The 26806-nt window shown below is 33.3% G+C and overlaps 1 long non-coding RNA gene across 6 annotated transcripts in view; it reads right to left on the bottom strand.

Moving 5' to 3' along the window:
• LOC148092953 (uncharacterized) overlaps positions 1 to 26806 on the bottom strand; it is a 305626-nt gene that overhangs the window by 128213 nt on the left and 150607 nt on the right. Inside the window, exon 1 of one of the 6 annotated variants that reach the window (XR_015714692.1) lies at positions 24928 to 25344. The exons of 3 other annotated variants lie outside the window; for them this stretch is intronic. This is a non-coding gene — a long non-coding RNA (uncharacterized LOC148092953). Of the gene's footprint in view, positions 1 to 23996; positions 24903 to 24927; positions 25345 to 26806 lie in introns of those variants that run through there. 2 more of the 6 variants (XR_015714688.1, XR_015714690.1) reach the window with 2 other exon arrangements.

Here is a 26806-nt window from a genome sequence, read left to right as displayed (position 1 = left end):
AGATTTCAAGATTCCCCTGAGACCAATTCATAGACTAATATGGAGACCATGAACATCATGAAAAGAAACCCTAAATGATATTTTATTAATATGTATATCTCAACCAATAGACTTAAATCACTTATTTCTGTCCTGGAGTCTCAAACAAGGTTATCTGACCCAGAGTTTGTACTCAATAAATTTGGGACATATACATGGTTTCTTAAAGTTGTCTTAAAATTAAAATTTTGAGATAAGGATTTTAAAATCATAACTTGTTCTGAATAGCTTGAGTTAAAATAAAAATTAGAAACAAGGAACCACAATCACATTTACTTAACTCAATGAATGTTCAGACTTCCTGTAGTCCAATTAGGCAAAAAGAGAACATTGGAGAAAACAGTGTATGGAAATGTGGAGTAGATGTAATCTTTACTGAATTGCATATTGTCATCATCTTAGTTTTTATATAGTGTAAATATTTCATAATTCTTCCATTAGAAAAAAACCTGTATAATTACTCCATCATCACCTCATGAGATACAAAAGAATTTTTCTTTTAAAAAATTTTAAATATGTTTTTATTGACTTTTAGAGAGAGAGGAAGGGAGAGGGAGAGAGCAAGAGAGAGAAACATCAATATGAGAGAGAAACATGGATCGGTTGCCTCTCGGATGTGCCCTGACCGGGAATTGAACCAGTGACCTTTAGGTGCACTGGACAACACTCAACCAACTGAGCCACACTAACCAGGGCTAAAGAGTTTTTCTTATAAAACACGTAAATAAAGGCAATGTAGAACGCTTACAGACATTGTTCATTACATAATTGTCTCATGTGCTGCATATGACATCATCTGTAATACCACATTTATAGCTGTGACTCTTATCAAATGCACAGTCCTATTTATGCAGCTAAGTAGAAAAACAGATACAATCAGAGCCTATTACAAAGTAGCTAACAATTAATTACATCGGACCCAGTTATACCCAGGGCCAAATGATATCCCTCAAGAAAGTATAATTTCCTCGTTATTGCCCAAATAGTTGGCACTATTCTTTTCTCATTATTTCATGATTACATTGCATGATTAAAGCACTCTTCAAAGATTTAGCTTAAACAAAGAGAAAAGGCATTTGAAAAAATGAACGTAAGTTATGGAGTGGATTAACCTTGGGTAGGTTACCTAAATTTTCGGAGACTGGCTTCTGTGTATGCAAAATGTCCAATATTAGTTGTGATTTTAACTGTCACGATCAACATGAAGTGTATATAGTAATTGTCTGGTTCAAAGTAAATACTAAATACATGGTAACAGCTCTATTAAAATTCCTAGCATTATTATTTCAATCACGCAACTTAAGTATGATCACAGAAGATCTTAGGCTCCCAAAAATTTTACTTTCCCCTTCTGGTAAAATGAAATCCCTGAAACTCTCTCGCTAATAGTCACTGATTATTACACATGTGGAACACCTATTAATCAAACTAATACTTCAAAAATAATTATTGCATGACACATTTTCATTCCAAAGTTGTATAAAAGCATATTTAATATCTTCCTGCTTACCCTGTTTGTTTCCAAAAGAATTGATGGGGTAAAATAGCCACTATCACATGGGCTTTTGCACCAACCTCACTATTCTAAATAACTGCTTCCTTAAATACTGTTGAAAACATGTATAATATTATTATAACTACAGCATCTGCTTTCTTAGAAGCAGGATCTGATGACAATGACATTATCTCAAATTAATATTTGTGCAAATAAGTATTTACTAGTTGTAACTACTGCGTAATATACCAGGGCATTTTTGACACATTCAAACTCTGAAATAAATGCAACTTTTTGGTTTGCATATTTCACTGTAAGGCCTCTGTTGAATAGCAAAGCATCTGTATTTAAATTAATATTTAAGTATTTATGAAGGTGCATGATTATCTCTTAAGTAAATAAGTTTATTGATTCTCCTTTAGTTTTATTTATAGTAAATAATTGGAATAAAATTATGGTTGGCCTTTTCATTTTATTTCAAAAGATGGAAAGACCCTGAGTTTTTCCTTTGTTTAATATTAACATCTGTTATGTATGATTTTCCTTTGGTATTTTTTTAATCTTCTGAATTGGAGTAAAAACAGATAAAATTTGCTTTACTTTCAATGAATTAAGCTATTTCCGCTGCAGAACAATTTTGCTGATAATTCTTCCATAGAGTTGCTTTGGAAATTATAGGAATATTAGCAGAGGATGGATCCAGGAGATAGAAACATTATCAGAGGCCATAAAATGACTCACTGATAAACTCCAACTGTGCCCTGCTCCAGGGCAATAATAATTTGGTCATTTTTCAAATGAGTGTAATTCTCCTGACTTTTGCTTTGCCTCCAATAGCATAAAGTGAGGAACTGTAAAGTAAGGACAAAGGAGGCTCTACGGCTATACACATTATGAAGGGAAATCAAAGGTTATATTATATCGAAATTGAAAATTAGTTTTGTAGAGAAATCTTAGCCTGGTAAATGAAGACAGATTTGAACTTTCCCAGCCCCTAGTCATCTCGGGGATTCACACTGATAGCCTAAGGCAGAGCATTCCCTAACTCTCTGTCTCTATTTTGCCACTGAAAAAATAAGACCAACATTTTCAGGCATCCACCCCAGTTATACCAGAATTATTTTGTAAAAATTACTGTCAGTGTGCAATGTGCAAACACACAGTATCAACCTTAACACTGCATCTATTTTGCAACTGAAGGAAATGATAAATAATTCACCTACCAGCTAACCAGAGAAACTCCCAGACAAATGCAGTAGAGACAGTAATATCACCTATTACTTTCCTTTGTATTTTGTGGAGAATTGCAGGGATGAAATGTTTTCATTTGTCAGTTGGAATGAGACTTCAGTCTAACAATTTTGTAACCTAGGCTGAGTAGAAACTGTGCCTGAGGCTTTAGCAAAACAACGAAAAACTGAGAACAAAGACTTTTCAGAATATCGCCCTACCTGACATGAAGTGATGTTAGTAGTTTCAGTCTAGGAAAATCCAAACAAATAGAGCTGAGCTTCTAACTAACATTTCTGTTGCTTGAGTAAGTTAAATGGTTATAATTTTGTTGCATGATTCTCACATAATATCTGTTCATGCTTGTTCATTGTATTTTCTTTATTTTCTAAAGTGCTCAGTCTTTATTAAGTGCTCAGTTATTTATGGTATACAAAGTTTGATGATGATGATGATAGTGAGGATGAACAAGTTTGTTAAGTAATCACTTCGTTCAGTTGTATTTCCAGGTGTTAGCTAAGATGTTAGTATAGCTCATTTGACTTATTTTCTCTGGGATGATAAGCATTTAAGGAAATCATTATACTTCAGCCAGGAGAAAGCCATCATATTGCCTATTTTCAACCTAAATATGCTTTAAATTGTTGAATATATATATACAATAATCATCAAGTCAAAATTCAAAAGGTCCAGAAGGGACACGTTTACCAGCAAAAGCACCCTAATAGGTTTGAATGCATCTGACTATTAAAGTGATTGAGTCAGGAGTGAAACCTTGCTTAAGAGGAATACTTGCAAAATCAGTGGACTACATCAGTGGTTTCTATGCAGTTTCAAATTTTCTGCTCCTGAGTTTCAGGCACCCTCCAGATACACTGACCGAAAATCCCAGGGGTAGAATCTATGCATTTGTAATATAAGCTCGTAAAATGATGCACTGAGCTACATTTTATGAAAAGTCAGTATTTTAATGGTCTAAAGTGTTCAATATTAAATATTAAAATAATAACAACCTAGTTTTGAAATCAAGTGTTTCATAATAATATATACAATTATCATAGTACTACCTGGTATAAGATAGTATAGAAATTAGTTTGAGGTAGGATAGGTCTGTTTTGGAGTCTGTCCAGGGAATTTTATATCGAAGAATCAAAAATAAAGTATCATAAGGATGGAAATCATAAAAATAAAAGAAGAAAATGCTCAGAGAATAAAAGGATAGAAAAACAGTAGATCTAATTAATAAATTAAAATCTTGTTTTTTAGAGAAAATTAATGAGAGAAAAATCACTAGCTGCCCTGGCCACTGTTGCTCAGTGGTTAGAGCATCCACCTGTACACCAAAGGATCATGATTCAATTCCCTGTCAAGGGCAGGTACCTGGGCTGAGGGTTCGCGTCCTGTCCCCAGTGGGGGTGTAGACCGGAGGCAACCAGTCCATATGTCTCTCTCACATTGATGTTTCTCTCCCTCTCTCCCTCTCCTTCCACTCTCTGAAAAAGCAGTGGAAAAAATATCTTCCACTTGTTGTCGTGAGGCTAACAACAAAAAGCACTAGCTAACTGATCCAGAAAAGGTAGTGAGATAGCATAGTCACACACAGACACACACAGACACACGCACAGACAGGAGTGTTTTGTAGTGCTCTGCTAAAATAAATTTGAAAAACTAGATAGTTTCCCTGGGGAGATGGATATTACTGAATTGACTCCACGAGAACTGTCAATCTTAAAACAGACCACAAAGAGCACCAGGACCTGATGAGTTCACAGGGGACTTTTACCTACTTTTAATGACCATATAGTCTAAAGACTCTAGAAATTATTCCAGTGCATTGAAAAGGGGTTAAAGATTCATAATTCCTTTTACAAAACAAGCATAACTATGATACCTAAGATAATACTTACAAAGAAAGAGAAGAAAAGATGAGTATCACCCATAATTAATTCAAGACCACTAAACAAAATATTAACAAACAGAGTCAAACATCATGGTAAGGAAACAATATGACATGACCAAATGGACTTTATTCCAGGAATGGGAAATCACTTCAGTATTTAGAAATCTATTACTATCACTTTATCATAGATCTCAGGAGGAAAAATCATGATGGTCTCTATAGATGCTAAAAAAGACTCTGACAAAATTAAACACTCAGTAATGACTTGAAAACAGCAAGGAAATTAAACAGGGATTTTATATATATATACCATCCAGAAGCCAATATCCAATATCTTATTTAATGAAGAAACAATAAAAGCATCTCCACTAAAATTGGGGAAAAGATAAGCCTGCTATTTATACTACTAGTCAACAAAGTACTTTAGATATTAGCCAATACAATTAAGCAGGGGTATAAGAATGGAAAAAGAAGTGATACTATCTCTCTGCAGATGATACGATAGGATACTGGAGAAACCTCAGAGAATCAATGATAAAGCTAACGCAAACAAATAAAGAATTCAGCGAGTAGCATTATATAGGATTAACATGAAAAATAAAGAGCTTTAATATACCAATAAATTACTATAAGACATAATGATACAGAAAACCCATTAACAATTACAATAAGGAAGATTAAATACTTAGGAATTAATTAAACAAGAAATGTAGAACATTTAAATTTTTAAAAAATACTCCAAGACATAAAAGTAGACTTAATCAAATAGAAATACATCTTATTCTTGACTAAGACAACTCAACATTATAAAGATGTGACCTCTTCCTTAGTTAATTTGTAAATCTAATGAAACCCCAATAAAAACACCAGCAAGCTATTTTATGTGGTTAGACATTTTGACACTAAAGTTCATTTTAAAAGCAAACATGAAAGAGTAGCCAGAATAACACTAAAAAACAAAATCTACAAGAGGGGCTAGCCCTATTAGACATTAAAATATACTATAAGGCCTTTATGATTAAATATACAGTCCTGTCACATAAGTAGACAATCCAGAAAAATGCATTATGATGTCCAGAAACAGTCTGAAATTTGGCACATGTTAAAAGTAACATCTCAAATTATTGCAGTAAAGATAAGCTCTTAATAAATGGTGCTGGAACAACCGGGTAGCCACTTGAAAAAAAGATAAAATTAGGTGCTTATCTCATAGTATGCAACAAAATAAACTACAAATGAATTCATGATCTAAATGTAAAAACGAAACCACATAACTACCAAAACACATGGATTCCTCTTTGACTGTGGATTAGAAAAGGCATTCTAAATATGAATCCAAATCCAGAAGCAATAAAAGAGAAGATGAATAAATTGGAGTGAATTTGAAAACATCTAAAAATCTTCAGGAGACAATTTGTAGAGTCCAAAAACAACTAAAAAACTGGGAGAAAATATTCACAACATATACCACAAAGGGCTAATATCCATGATATATAAACAACCCTTAAAAATAGAGGAAAGACACCTAAAACAAAAGTTTGAAAAATATGTGAAATGACAATTTTCACACAGAAATAGAAGTAACCTTCCAAATATATGAAAATAATTTAATTCCATCATAGTCAGTGCAGTGCAAATTAAAATACTGAGTTATCATTTCTTAACTGTCAGACTGCAAAAATTAATGATATATTCTGTTCATGGGGGTATGGGGAAATAGGCATTCCCATTACTACTGGTAGACATAAAGATTGGCCCCACTCTTCTAGAAATAAGTTGAGCAATACCTACTGAAACTACATATTCAATTACCTATAGATTCAGCAATCAAACTTCTAGGACTCTACCCTGATGGCACCTTGACCAACTTAAAAAAATACATATACACATGGTTCTTCATTAAAGTAATGATTTAAATTGCAAAATATTGGAAACAACCGAATGCTCATGCACAAGAAAGCTATTGATCCATCATAGCCCTAAACTTTACCCTAACCCTAAGCATAAGTCTAGCCCTAGCCTTCACCTTACAACAAACCCTAACCCTAATTCTAACCTTTCCCTAGTTCTACCTTTAGCCTTAAGGCCTAAATTTAACCCTAATCCTAATCCTAGTCCTAACCCTAGTCTTAGCGCAACACAACAGTGTACTCTGCACAGCTGTCAAAATGAATAAGGAATTTCTCTGTGGAGACTGAGTTGGAGTCATTTCCAGGAAAATTTCTTAAGTGAAGAAAGCAAACTGTAGGAGTATCTACAGTAACTACCTTTCTTGTAAAAAACAAGGGGATATGAGGAAATAAAAAGGTATCTGCTCATCAGTGCAGAAGAAACACAGAAAGGATAAACCAGAAGCTAATGAAAGTGGCTACGTACAGGGAATGGAAGAGCAAAGAGAAGAGGGTGAGGGGGGGAATATGACCCTGGTGGTCAGGATGCAGAGGAAGCAATACTTTTTTTATAAAATAGTTTCCCCTATTAGAATGACAGCTATCTTTACAATCCTCCTAAATTAATAATAATGAAAAAATAACCCAGGATATAAGGTGAATATATAAGTAGTAAATGAACCTAGTTATGTCATAAATGAAAGACACAACCACATTGGATGGGATGGAGAAGAATATAATGAACCAAAAATATTTTTTTCCAAGTAACTTTGGAAAAAACTATTTTGAAATATTATGAGGCAAATGGAACTGTCCATATTACTTTACCCTGGTTAGTAAATCAGTTTCTCACACGGGTACAGGTTATCGGCTTTGTAACTGCTTGATGTGGGTACCAGAACTGAACAAAGACGTTAATATACTGTAGACAATGAAAGCTAAAATTTTCAGTTAGAGAAAAAAAGTTACAAATAAGAAAAGGCAGGAGGCTGGAATGAACTTCGTTGTATTAGATTAGAATCAGAGATATCAGTATTGACTCATAATTGTTCATATATATATAAACACATATAGAAATAAATACGGATGAGTGTCTATGCACAGATGAGCATCCATAAATATATTACCTAGCACTGTTTATTAAGAGGGTTTAGAAGCAATAACACCCCAGTAGGAACATGCATACCTAGCAACCAGATCTTGGTTTCTAAATACCATTCTCCAATAAAAGGAACTAAAATTCTTTGAGCAAGTGACTTATTTCAGAACTGAGCAGAAAAAACAGAAGGTAAATCTGGAATATCTTGTGTTGTCAAAAAATAAGAAAGCTCTCAAAAAAGATGGGGTCACATCAAAAGGACACTGAAGCCAGTCTGAAAAAATCCCAATAGCTAAAGCTGGAATAATTGGAACAAAATATGTACTGACAGTACTGAATTATAACCCCTCTTATAAAATATACCCATGTGTCCATACTAATATAAATATACTGTATAATTGAAAGTGCAAACAAATGGGGGAGAAGAGACATCACCTATTTAGAAGAATTCCAATTAATAAATGAGGGACATACAAAATCACATTAAGCAAACACAATAGTAATAATTGTTATTGACATGATCTAAAATAAATGTTAAAGTCGGTGTGCAGATTGATGAAAAGCAGATATTTGCTTAGTTGAAAGCAAACATATATATCCTCTAAGGTAAATATTAATTATGAAGGGAAAGATTGTAACCTTACTTTGGAAAAACCTGATGGACACCACCTTCAAGTGATGAGGTTGAAGGTTAATATCATCAGTAATTAGATACATTGACATCATGTATCTCCTCATATGATGCACTGATTAGGGCGTAGCACTTATTCTTACCCAAAATGCATTACTTCAATGTACTCATGAGGAACCATCACACAAACCCAAATGAGGGACATTCTCTAAAATAACTGGCCAGTCCTCTTCAAAATTGCCAAGGTTATAAAAGAAAAGACTTTTAAAATATAAAAAATGTGCAAGACAAAGAGACCCAACAACAAAAGGTAATGTGGGACCCTCAATTTGGTATTAAGTTCCTAGTTTTGATAATTGTGCTATCATTACATAGCTGTTAACAATAAGGAAAACTGAGTGAAGGGTGTACATGTACTCTCTGTGTTATCTCTGCAAGTTTTCTGTAGGTCTAAAATTATTTAAAAATAAAAATTTTAAAAATCTCAGAATTTTCAAAGTTGGGATTTAATCTTAATCTGACATTGTGATTTGGGCTCTAGTCCTAGCTAGTATTGATGTTAACAGATGTGACTTGAATATGTCACTTAATATCTCTGGGCTTCATTCATTCATTCAATGCACAATTATAATGTACTTCATTAAGATATACTCTAATGATTTTTCTACTTTAAAATTCTATTGTCTAGGAAAAACGGAAACTGTGGAAAACTCATTTATAATCTTAAAATTTTAAAATATGATATTCATATAACTGGATATTTTATTCAAGTTATTCAAATTAATACTTTTCAGGCAAATCTCATTTTATTCCTAAATTTGGTGCTCTTTTTCTTTCTTTACTATTTACTTTTTGGGGGAAAATAAGGCAACAAAGAGTATAAACTACTGTTTGGGATCATATATCATTTTATTGTAAATATATTATTGTTCGAAAAGACAGGATTCATGCTTAGAAATATCAATCAGCGTTTCATAGAATGCCAACTGTGAAAGGCATAATAGAAGGTGGTGGGAATACAGAAATGAATAAGGAATAGTCCCCACTGTAAGGAGCTGACAACTTAGCCTGAGAGCAGACATGTATGTAAATGAATATTTGTAAGTCAATGTGAGAAGCATGGGGCTAGAGGCATTCACCATTCCAGAGAGGACCAGCCTTGCCTTGGGGAGTCAGGGAAGATTTTTCAAAGGACATGTCAGAGTATGGAGACCCTGCAGACATTTTTCAGCAGAAAAGAAGGGAAGGATTTGCCATGATGTAGAAGAGTATGTGCAAATATATAGAAGTATGAAAAACTAGTGAGAGTTTCAGGCCAGCTGAACCAGAGGCTAAAGAACAATGGGAAGGGCCTTAAACACTAAGCTGCAGTGGAAAGGGGTGAGGAACCTGTTGATTATCTGATGGCTTCCTCCCTACCATTGCTCTCCTGCTTGCTTACTTGTTCATTTTCTATTATACCACAGTTCATCCAAGAAACAGAAACAAACAACCACAACACAAATCCCAAATCCCAGACTTACTCCACGAGGGGAGCCTTAACCCTGCAGGCAGCAAGAAGCAAAGGGCTTATTCTTGCCTCTGATGGTGAATCTATTTCATAAACATAAGGAAAGGGTTCTCTGTGCATACGAGATGCTGGGTAGATGTAAATAAGAAACAGTCTTTACCTTTTTTTCTTATTTTTTTAAAAAGAAGCTATACATTGATGCATGTTTAATTATCAACAATAAAATGCATGTAATCAATAAACTATGTTTAATACTAAATTCAGCTCAAGATTCGAAACTCAGTTAAAACTGTTTTTGGTAATGAAGCTGTGGCAACATTTTAAAAGATGCATCTTGAGTTCTTTGGAATAAAGCATATATACTATCATATAAGTGAGTAGGAAAAATGGCAACTCTAGGTTCAAGTGATAACGCTTAAATACTAAAATCCCCCACTTGCAAGCAATGTTTTGCTAAAGATGACATTGGTCTTGCCATCAAATACATATAGTTTTAACTCCCAGATTATTCTGTATTTGCATATTACCACAACTGCATTTAGTTGGAGCCTTCAATAGCCAAAAGGCTGTATAAATCATGCAGGAGGTAATGACGTTATTTTGACCATGATCTAGAAATTTAATATTGTTTTAGCTAGCTCTCAGTGAAGTGATTTTTTAATTTTTTATTTGTTTTGCTTAAAGCAAGTATGATTTTTAAGGAACACCATTTCCCCCTAATAGCATTAAAATGACATTGGGCATTTTATACATACAGATGTGAAAGTCCAGGATGGTAAGGCAATAACCAATTTTTACAGATGTTTAGTACTGCAGACATTTGTTTCTGTTTTCTCTACTGATTTTTTCTTTCAGTCAAGTACAATTTCAAGAACTTTACCCTCCAATGATTTTTTTTTTGAAACTTAACTTTCATTACCAATCAGAATACTTATTTTAAATCCATTATTGCTTATACCTTAACATGGTTATCAGCAAAAGTATATTAAAAGCAAACTAATTGATTTCTAAAAATTCCTTTTAAAACATTTTGGATGTTATTTGTATAGTGAGTTCAAATATTAATTCTCTTATTATGTCACAGTGGCCATTACTGGTATTCAAACAATTTAGTAATAATAATTTCTTCAAAGTAGAAATGACTACTAGATAACTGTCATTGAAAGAGTGAGAATTTTGTCTCCTTATTTGGTTACAGTCTTATAAAAAAATCACATACAATGAAAACCACAACATCTAAGTTTCATAACTAAACAAAATCAGTTTCTTATTCTTTTCAATATTTAAATACACATTTCCAAGCTAATAGAAGTTGATGCTGAAGGGAATTTCTACATTTTAAAAACCATGTTTTTGATCCAAAAATGGTCAAAATGTGGAAGCCCAATGCATGGCTTACGCATAGAGCTCTTTTTGGAGATCCCATGTTATTTTCTCTACTGTTACTTGTTATGGTCATAGTTTAAAGAATGACATTTCTGAAATAGTTCAGTTTATCCATAAGGCGAGTTAAGAAACATCAGAGTCCCCAGAGTGTGCCCTCCTCGCAGAATGCCACCACTCTTCTCCCGCAACCTGATTCTTTACCCGTTTCCATGCACCTCTTAAGCTCTTTCAGGATCTTTCTGCAAAATTTCTGCTGAGCCATCTAGTTGCCTATGTTGTTTACAAAACAACCCCAAGAAATGTTTCCTCACAGAAAGTTCCTCCAAAATCAATTTAGTATTAATAATCAGTTAATTCAATAATTAGTCAATATGCAAGTTTTGGAGAAAGAGAAAGAACATTCGGGCAACAGGGTCATAAAAGACTATGAAAAATAGAGATGTGATCTGAATTTTTGAAAGAAAGTTCAGGCAAGAAAGAAAGAGTGGATAACATAATCGAGGGAACAAAAATGTAAAGATCGGTCAGAAAATTGCTGCAACACTCTAGTGGCAACGTGCAGGATAAACTGGCACAGGGGAAGCCTGTCTTGTAAATAACCTTAAACCTGCGTGAACAGAGCCTGCATTTCCCGACAGACAGAGAGGGCGGTTATAAGAATGAGGCGGCAGTAGGTAGTGACAGATGATTTTAATTCCTTATTACACTGGATGGATAGATAGCATACAGATGTTCTGAGAAATTGCTGGATCAACAGAAGACTGTATTACATCATCCATTTATTTTAAAAATCAAGCAACACCCAGACTCTGTGCAAAGCCCTCTGCTATATATTTGCCTGTTTTACTGCACTCAAGAATTCTGGGCATCCTTTGTTGTGCTTCAGCCCTCTAGATTCTGAAACCTGGTTGCATTAATCTAATCAACCACTCCACCACCAAATCATTTCCTTTCCCAAAGCATCCATTCTTTTTTTTTTTTTTTTAACTTTCCTTTTGTTCATTTGTTTCTGATTTATGACTCTAGTTAGATCTTGAATGCGAAAAGAAAAAAATAAGACACCATCAGGACTAATATTTTTGTGAAACTGAGAGAATAGAATCGTTGATCTTTTGAGTATCTGTAATGCAAGGAATCCCAGACAAAAAAAAGGGCCTTCGGTTGAGATGAGCACAGATTAGCTACTGTGCTCCTTATTACAGCTCCTCATCTAACAAAGGTCTCTTCTGCTCTTTAAATGGACTTGTTGGACCTTGTGTAAAGGAATTAGATTAGAGAAAATAAGATTTTCAATGCTGGAAACTTTTTAATCTTTTAAAAAATTAAATAGATCAAAACATAAGTACAAAAATTTAAGCAGGGCACGATGCATTGACACTAATACACCTCAATAAAAAATCTGTTAACTTCACTTAGAACTCTTATGTCTAAACATCTGAATTAAGCTCAAGGGCTATTCGAAATATAAATATTCAGACCTGTACATAAAAGACAATAATTAAACTAAACACTGACTTCCTTTCCAAACTTTAAAAATCATACCAGGTTTCGTCTGGTGTTCCTTTCCCTTAATTTACTGAACAATAGAATTACCGTCAGAAGGAGAAGATAATTGTGGACACCATTCAGCCTTTTGATGGTCATCAAAATAACCACTTCAGAAAACCAAGAGAAGGCGACCACTGATGCCAAAAAGAAATAGGAGAGTTGAGATTGCGTATTTCATCATCTCCCAACTGAAAAGCTGGGAACATATGAAACTTGGATTTTAAATTAATTGCTTTTTCTTATGTGAACTTATACTATGAAAAGTGAAGTGCATCCTTTGTAGTTTTACCCTGGTTTAATTAATGTGCTTATGGTTTCTTGAAGAAAAGTTTCAAAAGAAAATATCAATGAAAGATAAGACTGGCATACCCTCCAGTTAATGTTGATTAAGAAACGAAATAGAAAACATGCACTACTTTTGAATATTCTTAGAAACTTCCTACTTTGTTCTCTGTTTTGGTCTCCATTATGGCAAGACATTGGAAACCTGGATGCTTGTTTCAATGGCTTTATATGAACAAAAAGTAACATCCCCCAAAACATGCTTCCTTTCCCATTTTATTCGCATTCACTCCCATGTCCAGATTAAATTCAATACATCTTCATTTCATTGGAAGAGACGTTATTATTTTTTTATTTAATAAATATTATTAATCAGTTGTTATTATTTCCAATTTACAGACGAGAAAAGTAAGGTAAGGAAAGTAATTGTTCCAAAATTTGATAACTAGTGAGTGGCAGAGGTGGGATTTGAACTAGGGCAATCTAACATATCTATTCTTTCAACCATACTCTAATGTAGGAGAAGCTCAGTACAGGCTAGGAGAGGCATAGTAGCAGTAGCTGTTAGTATTATTTTTATAAAGATTTTTGTTGTTAAAAACTGTTTGCTCCAACTATATTAAATTTATTTCATTTTTGGAAAGGAAGGGAAAGGGCATGGATTTTAAATCTGTTTTGGTACTATAAAGTGAAATAATTCAGTCTTTATATGCTTGGTTTCTCACATATCCCTAAGAGTATATTTGTTAGTAACTAAACTAATTGATTTTGATTAAATCTTCCTGATGATTAGATAAGAAATTTCCTGGTGATAAGTTGGCATATGGAGAGCCAAAGGCAGCATTCCATTAATAGAAAAATCATGATACTGACGTACTGAAGGATTTAGAAGTTATCATTTAAATCAAGAAGAAAAATACTTCTAGGGATAGAAATTTGCTAGCTTTGCTACACTAATTAAAAAGTGTTCCAACACAGGTGATATACTAGTTCATATGACTTACCATATTTTTGTATGCATCTTCTTTAAACAATATTTCTTAATAATTGAATGGGAAAAGATGCACATATATATTCATTTGACTTCATAAATGTCAAAAATGCAAGTTCTCATTTTTTAGGAAGATACAATTTGTATGTGCAATGTCCAAAAATCCCTAAGATATAACTACATGTATACACACAAAATTACCTTTTGAAAAACAAAATACTTTGTTTTAATTATGATCCAATACAAGGAGGCCAAAGTAAGCTGGGTGCTGTTTTTACATCTCAGTTATTAATTGGTTTTTAAATTGCAGTATAAACTAAATTATTAAATCCTTGATAGACCAGATATAGCCATAATGATTGCAAGTTCCCACGCACATTGATCCTCAGAAATTGCCAATTTCTTTGGCTGATATTACAAAACGAGAGTCGAATTGACTTTTCCAAATACTTAAGTTTTAACTAGATGTTATTCCTTTGCAAAGTAACTGAATCTTTGAAAGATAAGCACCAAAAGTAGTTTTAAGTGTCTTTCAGTCTTTAAGAAAATGAGCTATGTCGAGAAGGGGAAACCCAGTTAAAGATATAAATATTTATTTTATTAAGATCATTCATTTATTCATTCAAGATATATTTGTTGAGCATCTATTATTATATGTCAGTTCCTGTTCTGCAACAGAAATAGAAATAAGTACCAGATGTATTATGAGGGTAGCTTTCACACAGAATATCAATTAGTGGTTTTGTTGAATTCAGTTACCTTTCCAACAGACTCATATGGCATTTGAAAGTGTCTTTTTCATAAAAAGTTGTTCAAAGAAATTTTTGCTGGCATGAATGATTTTTATTCCTTTTAAGGAAGACACACGATAAACTCAAACTAAACAAACAAAAACCCTATTAGCTGGTTAACTTAATCTTCATTAGGACAGAAATACTCACAAATGTGCTTTTAATAAGGGTACAAAAATGTGAATTCATTCGTGAAAGGTAGTTGGCTGACTAACCACTCTAATTGCAGATAGATTTTTATTATTCCAGAGAGAAGGTAAGTATTACTACAGATAGGTTTATAGATACACCATGCCCTTTATGTGTCTTTTCCTTTCTTGAATCAGTTATCTAATAGCTAGCATCCACCAGAGGCTGGAAGAACAACATAGGATGAAAGGTATATAGGTTAATTTTATAACATTTCCTTTTAAAAGACTATTTTGTAATCAAAATAATTAATGCAAAAGAACAGTATATCTACATCCCTTTAATCTTTTATGGCTTGAATTTTATTCAATTTTTAACACATTTTAACTCAAATGACAAATTAGTCATGCATCAGAATAGAATATTTTCTATCCGTGGGCATTAAGGACCTATAACAAATAAGGGCATCAGAACAGTCTTCCACATATGGCAATTTCCTTAGTGGGGTTGAGAATCATTGTGGTTCGTATCTGCCAGAGCTGCCATTTAGTTTTCTATAAGCTAACATTTACTCTAAACAAGACAAGGAAACAGCAAGGAAATAATAGCTATACCCCTGCCTTCAAAAGGAAACTTCTTGATAAATTATATTCATAACTATGATTACAGAAAAATAGCCATTATAGACAGGAAGTTGTGTCCATTTAAAACATGCCATCATTGGTTAGAAATTTTGTATTTTATCACTTCACAATTAGTCTAGTCAAAAGAAAAACATATTTAGCTCTTGCTGTTATTCGTCATAGTTAAATATTAATGCATTTTTATAGCACCTTCATTAAAGAAAGCAAACAATTGCAACAAAAGAGAAATAAGGACTGATGAACTGAGCATTATGAAATCTTTAAGATAAAATTGCTTAAATATTACAGCAAGAAGAACAGGTAAGTGTTAACTGAAGAGTAAAGTAAAAAAAAAAAAAAATACTTCTAGTGAAAAATTCAATGCACTCCTCATGAGGAAATGGCTATAAAGTTAACATATTTAGACAGGGATACCTAAGTGGAGGCACTTTAAAAATATCCTGAAGTAATTCTGCAGCTGTTTCCTTCCTGGTCTCTACCTATTTCTGATGAACTCAATGTAAATAAATAGCTGCTTTTTAAAAATCAGCTTCTTCCTCTAAGATGATTCCTTCTGCTGTTCTCAAATCCAAGTGTGAACCTGACCTTCTCCATAGTGAGATCAGAATAACTCCATCCATTTTCACGGGTCAATTAAAGGCCAATTGCTGCAAGGTGGCATCCTGAGTCAAAGAGGACAACACTTGGATGCCAACTGTATTTTTACAAAGCTGAAGACATTATAGCATGCGAGTATAACAAACTAGTATTTGTCAAAAGTCCATATTAGTTGATTTATTTGGAGGCCTTCAGGCATTGCACATGTTTAAAAATGTATTTAATACCTAGGATTAAATTGGGGAGCACATTGTAGAAAGTTGTCTTTCTCTTCCTGTTAGATGCAAATGCATCTAATTAAGCAGAAGCACAGCAGTGGAATTTTGTAGTGTCCATTACATGTTTGAATTGTCAACAGGCCATGTATGAATTCATCTGAGAGGGAATCTTATTGCCAGCTGGTGTCAGAACTGGAATCATTATCGGGCATTGTATAGTTGTCAAAAATAATAACAAGCATCATTGACCTTGACCAAATTTGAACTAGTTATTCAAACACAAAAATAATAGAAAGGAATATGATTATGTTAGGAGGGTATGTTTTAGAACTATAAACCCCAAGAAACCTTTAAAAACAAATTGTTTATAATTTATTATTGATAAATTTCCAGGTTATAAGGGAATTTTCTGGTGCAATAAATATAAATAAGATCAGTTTTATTTTAAAAATATTTTGGAAAATGATAGTAAGCCACTTTTCATCTAAGACCTCTTATGTGAGGTTTCATTCTTTATAGAGATGTAGTTTGTTGTAATAAAAGACAGATTTAGAGTGGAAAAAAGTCTCAGTATAGGTCATAGCTCAGTCTTTACTAGCTATCTGATACTAATTATTCCAGTCTTTGGGGTGGAAGAGTGTGTTATCCTCTCCTTTCCAGAATTAATGTGTGTATATGTGAAAGGGCATTGTAAACTACATTTTAGTATATTAATATTATTTATTTTATTTAAAGCAGTTGCTTATTAGCAAGTAAAAATAATACCCAGATGACAATCCCAGACTATCAATATACACAATGTAATAAATATATTCATTAACACTTAGGGAATGCACTCAACTGAACATATTTCAAATATTGAAAGTACCTACTATATAAAGGAGTTGTATCTCCCACTACTACCCATCTGTGGCTGACTTTAATATTTTTAGTACTCTGTTTCTTTCATTGTTAGTAAAAATAAAAAGATCATTTAAATCAGAGGGGAGATAATATTTCATGTTTCTCATACTCTCAAGGTCAGTACTTGAAATATGCAGTGCAACAGGTAACGGCATGGCCTACAGGTCCCATTAACAGAGGTTCAAATCCTATCATCAACCCTTACTGGCCCTGGAACTCTGGGAAAATTACTTAAGCACTCTGAGCCTTCCATCTGTACAATGGGGATAATTATCACCACCTTTGATGGTAATTTAAAGGACTGAGATGAGATATATGAAGCACTTTGTATACGATCTGAACCATGTGTCAATGACTGGTCATGTATAACACTTTCAACGGCAGGAGTCAATCCCTTGCAAATATGGTGTAGACAGGGTAAGTAAAGTGTTCTTTCAGAACACTCGTAACCAATGAGTCACTTTTCTAATTACTTCCAAGGTCAAAGTTTTGGAATTTTTTTAGTAATACTCTTAGAAGAGCAAATTATTGTTGAAATACTAATGGATTGATGATAATCAGTCTCTGAGCTTACACGGGGTAGAAGCCCTTCAATTCCTTGGTCCAATGTAATCCATCACCTTCAACTTCTCCTTCTTCCTTGAATCATCAACATACCTTTCCAGGAGAGTTTAGAAACACTTGCCTATTCTTAGCTGCAAAGAAAAGAAGTCTATTCAAGCCCAAGGAAATTTGGTCAAGAACGGGTCTTTAACTAAGGAAAAAATATTAGTGAGAGTAGCTTATCATTATTGAGTATATAAGTATCTCCAAGTAAAATGCATGGATGGTTTTAAAAAGCTGATTTTCCAGAAATATAGATTCAAATCATTTCTTATAATACAATGCACAGAACAGTTTACCAATATTCCCTATTTTTACCAATATACTAATGTGCTTATATCTTACAGTTGATATTTTCCTCATCATTAGGAAAAGAAAACATGAAAATCTGTTACACACAAACACAGTAACAACACACGCACACACCATCTTGTGAACATGTACATACACATACACACATTGTTTTTCAGCCATAGCTGAACCATTGCATACTGTCAAGGAGTATATAATGTAAATGCCATATAGGCACAGAGTGCATAGGGTGGATCTACACAATTAAAAATCAACTTTTACAAACCTGCTATAAGTTTTGGTCCGGTTGTATTTTCTAATACCTTAATGGTTCTGTTGCCACCTAAACAGAAATTGTCACAGGTACTCATAAGTATTAATTCTCTTTATCTAGTAAACCTAGTAATGCTGCTTCCAATCCAATTTAAAAACCATTAAAAGGTAGTGACTTTTAAACCCATTATAATTTAGCTCATTTCTTTGAAATTGAGTTAGAAGAAAGCAGCTGTTCATTTGCACATCTGTAAATTACATTTAATTGCACTTTTCTCAAGTGAGAAAAGAGAAGCTTTATCTGCAATGCAATTTGTATATCTGACCATACAAATGCTAGTAAACACCTGTGCTTTATATATAATTTCATTTTGGGTTACATAATTTCACCTCGCTATTAGTTCAGAATTTTTAGCAATTTAACTATTGTAAATTTGATCTTGAGTGGGCTTTAAGATGGAAATGGAAACTGTAAGACGTTTAATTACTAATAAGTTATTTATTTATATAAGATGAGAGGGCAAATTTCAGAGGTAGACACAGATAATTCTGAAAGTGGAAAATATGCAAATACTATTACATTCATATTTAATGATTTGGGCATTGAAAATTAAAACAAATTCCAAATATGAGGTAGCCTAATAGCTTATGTTTTATCTGAGACTTATTCATTCAATAAATCAGGTCTTTGTCTTACATCAGCCATTTTGAACTACAGATTACCAGAGTCAATTACTGCCATCTAGTAACAAACTGCAATTTCCAAATTAAATTTGTTGGCACCAAAATATGTCAGTAGAAAAATGTTATCATTCTATAAATATTCTGAATGAATTATTGTTCTGTTTCATCTGCCAAAATTACATCATTCTCTTTTTCTATATCCTTATTGATTTATTTCCTGATAATTGAAGAAGTTTTAGAAATAGCTAAGTAACACTTGAGTAGGAATGTTCTGTGCATCAAAATTTTCTAATGCCAAGCTATCTAAATTCATCTAAAATTGGCTTTTGACCAAAAAAAAAGTCTTTTTAGAGAATATTTTCATATGGGCTCCAGAGGAAAGAACATGTGATCAGCTATGAGTCCCACAGAACAACAATGGCAATATACATATAATTTTCAAAAATTGCTCCGCTAGAAAATTGACATCTAAATCATTATGCCTCATGAAGAACATAATACAAAAATTTTAAAAGAAATGCTTTAAAAAGTAATTTGCAGACAACATCTCAAATAGAATTATAATAAAGTTAATTCTACAATAATTTCAGGACAATTGCTTCTTTCATTGTTTAAATCTTTAGGACACACAATGTATACTGACATATACTATTTTGCATACAAGTAGAATATGCACGTTCTACAGTTTTTAGCAACTCAACCTTTCATGCTCAACTGTCCCCATTCTTCAGGGAAGTGCCCAGGTTTAAGGAAGAGTGAAAACTAATTATCCTTGCTAAGGCTGAGCAAGCTTGGTTATTAAAGTGATTTGGCCAACTGATTGAGCTGACCTACCCAAACAGTGATTTTTTTTAAAAAAATCACTAACCAGAGAAGAACGCTGCCTTGCCAAAGAAACCCCACTCAAAGACCCTCCAGTGAACAACAAGAATGGGTATGTCCTGCTGCAACCCTGTAAGCGTTTCTGAGATTGGACATGGGGCTCTGAAGCAAGCCTAGAAGACTTCAATACGGGAAACGATGGCATGCGCCTAAAACACCATAGACATGCAGGCTGGCCCCAAACCATCCCTTTGCCACCACTTTCTCAGCAGTTCTTAAGTGAAGTGTAAATGAAGGCTGCTCTCAGAGCCCACTGTCTGTCTTTCCAGACTGTTGTTTATGTATGACTAGTGAGTTGTAATTAGTTGCTATAAAAATGCACCATGTCATTAATCTCAATCTTATTTTCTATTTTGGTTTCTTAACTGAAGCCCACAGCAAGCCCATCTATTCCTCACTTTTATATAGATTCAAGAAATATAATTACTCCTTTCAAAATCTCTGAAAATAATAAAGTAGCTGATCACTGCTAGAGAGAAAAAAATTTAATATTTTCAAGTATCCCCTCCCCGACATATGTTGACCTCATATGTTAATGGGAGAAAGGGAAAGTAAGGTACCGCTTAGTCTCATGGTATTTTTAAAGAGGACCATCATGTAACATTTCAATGATAGCAAAGTGGAGGCAATTATGAACTTAATAAATATTAATAGTTTTTAAAGCAAATAATAGCATTCCAGGTATTTTATAAACTAGTATATCTTTAAAACCAATAATCAAATATTTGTAATAACCACAAAAGAATGTAAGTGACCACTAACGTATGGTGAATATTCAGTGATTTAAATTATCCAAATCATCAAATTTGATGTAATCATTTATACCGATTCATATACAGACTAGCTTTCAATAAGAAATTCGATTTTTTATTTATTTATTCAGAATAATACCGAATTAGAGTAAACTTAGATCCTACCACTACTCTTTCCAGTCTACTGCTCACAAGACAGATATCTCAGGAGGTGAGCAGATACTCAGGTCCACACACATACCTGAACACATAAACAAGAGAGAACTCAGAGTTTTTATTAGAAAAAAATTTGAGCACCAAAAAGGCCTTTTGCTAATCTCGATTATGAGGGAATGTACAGCTAAACATAAATCACCATTGTTTAAATATACAATAGATCAGGCTGCTTATAAAATAAACACTACCATGTTTAAAAACTATATCAAATAACAGTATTTGCTTTATGATAATTTGAAAATTAAACCAATATTAAGTGAAAGTGCAACAAATGCAAATCAAATGTTCTTTTATATGAAAAAGACTTAAAATCAGAGAACATTATTCTTTTATTCAATATTAGTTGTATTTAAAGCAAAGCACAACATTTAAAATTACTTGGTAATTTAACTTACAGCTACATGTTGGCTTCTTGGAAATATGACAGTTGTTCATCTCATAAAAGAACAAAATACTACAGTCAATTCTATGGGAAACATCTTACAAATGCATTACAAATTGTAATTAATTTTTTAATCTTCAAGATTTGTTGTATTAATGAAATGACAAAATACTACTATCAGCAGTTTATTTGAAAAGTATCTCCTTTTATTTTATCACATACTTTCTTCCAAACAACAAAGGTTGGTGTCTCACATGCCTCTCTTATCTATTTCTGTTACTGCAAATCCACGATCATCCCACATAGGCTAATCTTTTATGGCAGAGGTCACTGAAGTTGGGCCAAAATTCAATAATTATGTTCAATCTAATGTGGCCATACATTTATCTCATTGCTGGAATTTAAACCATTTACAACAAAGCGTTTCATTTCAATGATTAAACGCTTATCAAAAATGCCCTGTTGTAAACATTTTTCACATTTAAAAAATTGTGGATAAAATACTGCAGTTATAAAGCTTTCTTTTCAATACAGAATTAAAGTTGATACTTAATTATTTAAAAATCTCTTGTAATTAAGGGAAAGAAAGCATTTTATATGCCTGTTGCATAATTGAAACAAGCAAAAACCCTGTCACAGTTAAAATGGTAAAGGCCCATAATCTAAGTTGACAACTACAAATGAATTTCACTTTTTCTGAAGAGTGAAGTTTCCACACCATAAAGTGGAATAGGTTTTAATATAAAAGGATGGGGAAAATGATGAATGAAGTAAACTTTTCAAGCTAGTTTTCACAAATAGAATACATTTAGCAAACATATTGAGTTTTTTAAAAGTAATTTTATTCAGAATATTGTTTTCAAAATGTCAACTCAATGAAGAAAATGTTTTCAGTGTTTTACATTTATGGTCCCAGGGAAAATTAGCTAATAATTCTGCCAAAAGCCTACACTATTGAAATACTCAAACACAATTCATAGCTGTAACAAAAGAAAGTAAACTTCTTAGCTTTTTCAGTAAAGCGTATAACGCAAATTTTTCTCAATACTTACTTGTTTCTACCTCAACTCAAAAATATTTGTCAGGAATTGTGAACAATGAAGTTTCTTCTGAACTCACAAACTAACATATCTGCATACTCTAAAAGTTATGTATGTCCTGTCATTCACTTTGCTATGGTCTCTAACTAACCAAAAGAAATAAAACTTAAAATTTTCAGTTGATACATCTCTCAGTGTATTTTAGGGAAATAATCTGCCTTCAAATAAGTAAAATAATTGATTAAAAAAGTAAAAATAAAAACAGAAGACAATATGTATATGGGAACTAAGATTAAAATAAAAATAGAATTAAAAAATAATTTTGTAAACAAGGTTCACGCTGGATAAGACAAGCTATCTTATTTTTCCTGCACGTTTGATAACAACAAATGATAAAACGTTCTTGTTTTTATCCAAATTTTGAAATATCTACCTTATATATTAACTCAGTTTTTTAAAAACACCAAAGATTACATTAAAACAGAATTCAACTCTGAACTCAGACAGATGTATAAAACTTATCCAGGTACATTTTGGTAAGATGCAGATGTGTATTTATTTGCTCTTTCCCATTTTATATTTATTTTAATGTTGGCAGAGATGATAATTTCAAACTTTCCATGTGCCAATGCAAGGTATGTACAGTATCATAATTCAGTTCACAGCAACACCAAAAAATATTTTATATATACCTAAATTATATATATACCTAAACTGAACTGAAGGAAATTAAGATGCATTTTCTAATGCTAAAATCTGCTTAAAGTTAATTTTCACTTTTCTCCATGACCCAAGTTAGCAACATTTTACACTGTGTAATAACAAAGGGAAGATAAACATAGTGAGAAATATATGAAAAACATACCTACGAAGACAGCTATAATTCACCCTTCCTTAAAAGAGAATAAATAATGTTTTCATCAATATTTTAAAGAGAAATATGGTTATTTTAAAGTAAAAAATAAAGTTTCAGTCTAGATTACTGTTCATTAAAATATAAGGCAAGATAGTGTTTAGAATAGTGAGAGTAAGATTTTTTAAAAATGACACAGTAACTGAGATCCTATTTTTCTGCTTTTAAATACACTGCACTCTATTCTTTAATGTCTAAAGATACTGCTGAAAATGGGTATATAAAATCTGAGGTTGTTAATATCTGATTACTATAGTATTTCATGGCAACATGTGAATTTAACTCTTAAAATACTGAAGTATAAAATAGCATATTGTCTTACATGACAAAATTCAGTTAGAGAAAAGTTAACACCTTTAAAATTGCTGTAAGTGCCTTTGAGCTTCAGAATTTCTTTCATAGAAAATCATCTTTTATGGCAAAACAGCAATTAAAGACAATTATTTAAAGTTAGTCATGTTTACATACCAAACATCTCTGTTAAAACATTTGTTAAAGATGATATCGAGGTGTTAATAAATTTTCATAATTACATAGTAAATGCTCACATTTTTCAGAATCCCAAACACCACATTTGAAATATACAAAAATCCCAACGAAAACATGTTAAGTTTGATCGTTCGCACAACAAAACTTCTAGAAAACTTCATTACTTACTGTTCATTGCGTATTACTTACAGAGATTAACAGTTTTTAAGAATTCCTCTGTTATTTATCCTGAAGCATCCTGAATAACCCTTTCGTACTGTATACGTCTCAATGAGATGAACATCCCTACTCTGTTCTGCTGAGAAAAACAAAAAAACCCAGTAAATCTTCTTTAAGATTGTTCTTGTTCTGACGCACTTTAGGTGACCACAAGCAGGAATTCATAAAAACAAAAGCTACAATACGAGGAAAAGTTTTTTGGATGCCTTTTTCATATTTACTGTATAAAGTCATTTTGACATGCCTACACAACTGGTTGTGGCAGTTTTCAGACATGATTTCTAATCAAAAAAAAAAAAAAAAAAAAATCGCTCCAGGTTCTTTAGAGAAAGCTTGCCGCTGGGAAGTTGATTTTGGCCAAGTGCCAAAATCATGTGCAAAGGGGCCTCATTAGGGATTCATGGCAGCCTTCAGCACTAACAAAAAATGTGACCCAACAGGCTAAATCAGTGACTAAAATTAAAAAGTAAGAGACAAAGACAACTTACTTAATATTCCTTCCAAAGCAACATTAAACTTTTTTTGGTAATTAAACCCTTGTTAGTCTAATGCAGTGTTCCTCTGTCCTCAAATGACTGTACAATTACTCTTTAAAACTTGTCAATTCCCCTTCTAAATACACTTTCTTTCTGTGGCAGTTTACAAAGATTTTGCTATATAATAAAACTCTATATCCACTGTAATGCATTCAATAGCAGAAAACAAAAATCGTGAAAATGCAGACTACAGTATTCCCTTCAGATTTAAACAAACAAACAGAAAACAAGCAAACAATAGTCAGTACCTTTTAAACTTCTACAAAAGTAAATACGCACACTCCAAACTCATGGCGACCGTGAGGAATCCTTCTCATTGCCCAGCTTCCCCCCCCCCCAAAAGTAGATTTGATAGGTAGCCTTACCTAGATGTCTTCTGGCTTTTCTGCAGATCAAAAAGTTTCCTGCCTAAGCACACAGATATTCTTTCACAAACCATAAAGGCCCTTTTATGAATCCAGCACAGTAACAGGCAGCTTTCCACAGCACGTTGAGAGCCCAGTGCGTCAGCTCTCGAGATAAAATACATTGCTAATACACAATTAGTGGGAGAGGTTGTCTATTGGAGACTATCGCAACGAAAGAGGGGAAAAAAAGGTTTCTTTTCTCTTTTTTTTTTGGAAAAAGCAAAGAGGGTGCGGTCAGATGTTAGGTTTTGCCTGAGAAAAGGGCCCTACACTGCACTAGTACCTAAATACTAGCAGAAGCTGCCTGGGAAGAGAGCCAATGGAAGGACTTTGTTTGACCCAGCTGCCAATCTCCCCTGAAGCCGTGCGCCAGACTAAACACTCACACTATTTTAACTCAAATCAGGCTACAGCAGCTGTTTGCTTTCCGGCTCTGAGCTCTGCACCCATCGTGGCCTGTGCAGTTCACCCGGCGAGCTCTGCTAGCTGCCTGGCTGAAATCTGTTCTGGGTTGGGATGTGTCACTGGAGAATAAATTTTAACCCTACTCCTTGTGGTAAATGTGGGCTGTTTGTAGTTCAGCATTTAGATCTGGTAATTTGGGATAAATTTATGATCCCTTTACAGGAGAGTGATATTTTATATCATGGAGGAGAATTGAGATTTGAAGGTAACAAAGATTTATTTATTTCTTTGAAATTCTAACCTAAACTCTTCTGATGTGTCCAAATTAACACTAAATTAAACTTTGTGCGTAGCAATTACAAGGCCCTTACCATACAGTTCTAAGAACAAAAATGGTACCCCGACTTCACCCCAAGCCAAACTTCTTCAACCCTAGCAAGATGGAAAGTTGGCCTCCCAGGACTAGAGAGACTCACATCATTCTAAGAGTTAGTATTCACTGCTTAATGCTCTAGAAAGTTCCTCCAGAAGCAACACCTAAGCACACAAGGAGTTAGTTTTCCTTCTATGAAAAAGTACCAAGTGGCCCAATTTTCCTTTCTTAAATTTTTAGCTTACCTAGCGACCAGGATAAGTGTCAAAATCATATTCTGAACTGTAAAGCATTAAAATTTGCCCACTGGTAGCTTCAAGTAAAAAGGAAACTAAAGATAAATTAGTCAGGGGAAGCACAGTTTAAGTAATAATCAAAATTATCTGATGTAGCAGAGAGAAGAGATCCGGTAACTAAAATCTCCTGCGCACCAGATAAGAGCCAAATGTTGCACGTGTGGAGGAAATAAATCAGTAAGTCATTCAACATGTGGGAGAGAGAGAGAGGATTGAGAGGACTGTGATAACACAGAATAACTATAACTATAACCGAGTTATTCTTACTCCTAACCAAAACTTCTACTTCTGGAGGAGTGTGATGCTGAGTGAAGACAGCATCTTTTCATTTACAGGTTTTAGTTTCTGTTGTCGCACTGGGATAGAAAGATGTTTCTTCATTTAGTGCAAATAGTAAGACTTTTTTTTAACATAACTAATTTGGTTTGCACTGTAGTTAGAAGATGAGGGAAAAAAAGTTTCTGAAATACTGAAAAAGTATGTCCAGGAATTCTTTCAGAAAGTTGTTTCTCTGCTTTAAGTAGACAGTTTACTTTGTTTTTATTCCTGCCCCACCCTCCCCCAATAATATGTCTGTTTTCTTATCTTAGAAACTAGAGATCTAAATTACAAAAATTGTAATTTAATAATAAAATGTTATTTTCTCAAATAGATAGTGACAAAGATGGTTATAGAGAGGCTGACCCATTAGGTTTAATGGGCGCCCATAAACTGAAAGACCCAGCTCATGACAAAATCATGCCAAGATAACATTTTATGACAG

This window comes from Miniopterus natalensis, chromosome 6 (genome assembly GCF_054644295.1).
Source record: "Miniopterus natalensis isolate mMinNat1 chromosome 6, mMinNat1.hap1, whole genome shotgun sequence".
NCBI lineage: Eukaryota > Metazoa > Chordata > Mammalia > Chiroptera > Miniopteridae > Miniopterus > Miniopterus natalensis.
The sequence above is the reverse complement of the archived record's forward strand: the minus strand, read 5'-3'. Positions and strand labels throughout refer to the sequence as shown.